Below are 4861 nucleotides of genomic sequence, written 5' to 3'. Positions count from 1 at the left end.
TAGTACAAAAGCACAACTTGGCATTAGACAATGAGGTAAGAATTAAGTCTCGTTTCTTTCTCTTTCCCTATTCCATGAAAAAGTCATAATAAAAGCATGAACCTTCCACCTTTAGGCAAGTGAAGTCGCATGGAGAGCTTGGCCGCTGAGAGCGAGATGAAAAGCCTTTAGTTTGCAGGGAATGCTCTTGGACTCTGAGGTATGCACTGTTTTCTTGTTAAAGTGGAAGGCAGGACTGAAATAACAATGAAGGAAAGGACACATCTGCTTGCTCCAGCGTGTGGAGAGTGCACAAAGCCTGGGGCTGCACGGGTAATTCCACGTGACATCTGCACATCTGGGCATGGAAGTCGTTCACCCTGCTCCTCCTGTCTACAGACACTCTCAAGGCTGCTCTTCCGAGAGGACCAGGGACTTGTGTCAGCTCTGGAGCAAGGTCCTTAGATCTCCTTTGTCTAACGTACATGCACTACCTGCTATGGTTTGACTGTCTCCCAAAGTTCATATGTTGGAAACTTAATCCCCAATGCAACAGAGGAGGGACTCTACCAGTGAGCTACACTTCCAACCCTCTAAATGGCTCTTTTTAAAATGGTGGCATCATACAAGATTTGATTATTTTGATTGATTTTTTTCTTTCAGTACTTGGGATTGAACCCAGGGCTTTGTGAATGACTGTACCACTGAGCTATACTCTAACCCTTTTCTGAAATTTTATTTTAAGACATGGTCTCACTAAGTTGCCCAGGCTGGCCTCAAACATGCGATCCTCTTGCCTCAGCCTCCAGAGCAGCTGGAATTATAGGTGTGTGCTACCACACCTGACTTGAAATCTTTTGATCCTTAATTTTGTTAAGCAGTGAATTTAACAGGTAGAATTTAAGACAAGCATGGCACCGTTATATATGCTCAACTACTTTTCTTAAATCCTTGGTTTCAAGTTTGGCAAATATACACTGAATCCAATACAGATTCTTCTGGGCAAATTTGAATGAGTTATTTTACTTCATTGTGTCTGTTTTGTCCTGTGTAAGAATATAGGCATAAAAGTGGTAACTTCCAGGCTGGGGATGTGGCTCAGTGATAGATATTCACTACCCAGCACTGGAAAAGGAAGGAAGGAAGGAAGGAAGGAAGGAAGGAAGGAAAAGAGCAGTACCTTCCTAGTAGGCAGTGGTGTGTAACATCTTACCAGCTCACAAGAGCCTATTATGCATATCTTTTCTAACTCTATGTTTAGTGATGTCACAGGCAGCTTAAAATTATGTATTTACACTGCAGAAATTGGCAACCACTACAAACCAGGACTTGTTCCTCCTAGAAAGTCACCTGCTAAACATTGCCTAGTATGATGATACTCACAAGATTGTTGTTCATGGTGATGAATGCAGAAGGGTTACCATATTGCTTTGCACATGCTATTTACATATGCAAGCATAGCTGTATGTATCACCTTTTATCAGACAAAAAATTTTTTTTTTTTTAAATTGTCACTTTGAGACTTTATTTTTGTAGGGACATAATATTTTAAGTCCTCTCAGCCTTTTTTTTTTTCTGGAATTCTTGCCACTCTCACTTCTATCCTTAAAGTAGGGGTAAAATTTCTTTTGTATTGTGTTATCTTTCCTCCATCCAGAGTCTTTCACAATGGAATGGTCTGGCTGGTCTCTTTGGTGAAGGTGATAATGTATGACTGGGAGCTGTTGGCAGACTTTCTAACCCGAAAACTGAAAAACAAAGAGCACCTCTTTATAATGACAGAAGGGATGATTCAGGTGAAAGGAGAAAAGCAGAGGGGAGAAATACTTGGAAGTTCATGGACTCCCCATTACCCTCCCCTTCATTTCTAACCTCCTTTTAAGGCTGACTCCATTTCTGAGATGGAGTCCAAGAGTCAAGTTTTTTTTTTTAATAGATTTTTTTTAGATGTTGATAGACCTTTATTTATTTATTTACTTATATGTGGTGCTGAGAATCAAACCCAGTGCCTCACACATACTAGGCAAGCACCCTACCACTGAGCCACAACCCCAGCCCCATGTGTCAAGTTTTACTTTCAATGTTTGTTACAGTTATTGAGTAGGAGCTCAATAAATATTTGTTGAATGAACAAGTTAGCAGGTACTGTTTTCCTTACTTTGTAGCCCGAAAGATTCTAATAAAGAACACGGATCCCACTCTTTGTTAAAACTTGTCATTTATGGCTGGGGAACCTGGCTCTACTTTTTCTACGATTCCAGTGTTCATTCTGAGGCAACCTCATGGTGAGCACCATCATTATGAGAACGAGTCATTTTCTCTGGGCTTCAAATGTCTGAGTGAGTGAGTGAATGAGTTATTTATTTTTGGTATCAGGAATTGAACCCAGGGGCATTTAACTGCTGAGTCACATTCCCAATGCTTTTTAAAATTTTTTTGAGACAGGGTCTCGCTAAGTGTTGAGGCTGATTTTGTACTTGCCATCCTCCTGCCTCAACCTCCCGAGTTGGAATTATAGGCGTGTGCCCAGCTCAGTTTTTAAAAACATGTTATAGGTAATAAAATAATTATCTGATTTTTGTTTTTGTGAGATTTAAATTATTTATAGGAGAATTTTAGAAAGGCAGAGGAGAGAAAAATGACTGTTCAAATATAAGATGCTGTGTTGGAGAAAATTTTGTATTGAAAACAATGGTTCAGATGGTGAGAAGTTTCCATTTTGGAGGGCACTAAGGTAATAAGGCATTTATTTGTTCTCTGATCACTGTCAAGAATTGCGTCTTTAGCAATCTCTGGAAAACCTTGATGTCCTAGTATTACTTAGCTGTGCAGGGCCTCTGTTGTGAAGGTCAAGAAAACATTCCCCAAGGAGTACACTCAGAGAAGTGAAAAGGCTGCCTTGGAGAAGGGAAATGATGCAATTGCAATATTGCAACAGTTTTAAGCAAGGTTGCAGTGATATTGCAATATGGTATTTCGCTAGTCAAGTGTTAGGTGAGAGATGAGAGAACACTACTATGTTTGCTGGAAATAAAAACAAACACATTTTTTGTTGCCTTTGAAAATGTCACAAGTATATTTTGGTTACATTAATTCTTGAATCTTCTTTTCCAATTTTTTAGCATCAGCTCCACAAAATTCAAAAATCTGTTTCAAACACACAAAGGTAAAACATTTATTCAAGCATCGCAAAGATGTTGGGGCTTTGAGGAATTTCTTCCCTGATTATAAAATGAACTCCTCCTCATTTCCATAATCTTCAAGATACTTTAAATATAAAAATGCATTAAACATATTAAATTCATGATATTTTAATATTTATCACCCTTTAAAAATTGCTTATGATGATACTTTGCCAGGTCTCTGTCATTCTCTACAATACCTCTTTTGTCTATGATCTAAGGCATTTAATGGTGTTGGAAATGATGAAACCTAAGTAATTGGAAACTCCTAATAACTGGAGTTTTTTGCATTGGTATGGAGGACCTGTTAATTCATATACATGATCTTCTAAAACCAAATGACTTGTGACTTCTCTTTCCCTTACTTCTGCCTTGCAATCATGTAGAATTGATTCTAAGATGCACATTTCCTTTTCAAAATTTCACATCCGGTGGATGGTATGTTATATTTCAATCAGAACACTTTTTAGTAGGATATGTAGTAGTGGTACATCTTTTAATAAGCATCTTACATTTGATGAAATATGGAAGCTCCAAACCCTTACTGCACATTATGATTTTAGCACAAATTATATGTGGTGGTTGGAGGGTAGGTAAACGGAGGCTGGAATTGGGGGAAAACTTGTTTCCAGTCAGGAGGGTTTTGGCAACCAAGAATGATGTCAGGACTTTGGAGCAAGGGTTGGAAAAGTCCAGAACAAACTTCAGTGCTCAGTGTGTTGCAGAGAAGGTAACTATCCACACACCTGATGATTCTGCTTCTCCAGGAAACAGCATTCTACCAGAGGGCTGTCATTTCATTTATTCCTTAAGCGTAAATTCAAGACTTGAACTTCATTCTTGATCTCATTCACTTACCTGCTGGACCGTGGTTCCTCTTCTATAACAGCAACATGTTCTTTTGATTCTTGAGAATAGAGTTACCTATGTGTGGGTGCAGAATTTCATGATTTGTCTGAGTTGCCTGTTTTGTAACCATCTCCCTATAAATAATTCCCTTGGTTTTGGCCCGGGGAGGAAGTTGTCAGAAAGGATCTGCAAATGGTTTCTTTCCTAATAGTCAGATGGTAGCTGAATGGTTGCTCTGGGACATGAAGGAGTTTCATAATCTGATCTTAAAGGAACTTTGTCCCTTTAGCCCAAACTGGAATGAAGTGGAGGATGGGTGAAGTTCTGGGTTCCACCTCAGTCTCTCTCTGTTTTTCCCATGGGAACTGGAAGAGTGGGCTTCACTATGTGCTGTAGATGTTTGGAGAGTAGGGGTCCTGCTGAGGGTGAGGATGATGATGTCTACCCAGTTCATTCAGACATCAGAGACCGGGCTATGAAGGCACAGATCTAATTTCACTTAGGATTGTACAGGACATATATAGGCACATTATCCAGTCAGGTTAACACGTTTGTTAAAGCATAACAGAATCAGCCTATGGGTGAACTATACGTTGAGATAATGTAAACAAACCAAGTATGCCTAAGTAATTCTGCCCAGCAACAAGTCTGAGACAAAGGACTGGGGGGATGTAAACTCCTGCACACAGTGTGAAGCAAGGCAGCGCAGGTGAGCTCACATCACAGCTTGCTGGGATGCTTGACAGAGCGAGGCCTCCCCTCAGCTCCTAACTCAGCCTCAGCAACTGCAAGGACCTTCATTCCATGGCAAGTCTTTACCATTACCTCAGTTTCTCTGTCCAGACTGTTTG

This window comes from Sciurus carolinensis, chromosome 14, assembly GCF_902686445.1.
Source record: "Sciurus carolinensis chromosome 14, mSciCar1.2, whole genome shotgun sequence".
NCBI classification, from domain to species: domain Eukaryota; kingdom Metazoa; phylum Chordata; class Mammalia; order Rodentia; family Sciuridae; genus Sciurus; species Sciurus carolinensis.
This window is presented reverse-complemented; position numbering follows the sequence as displayed.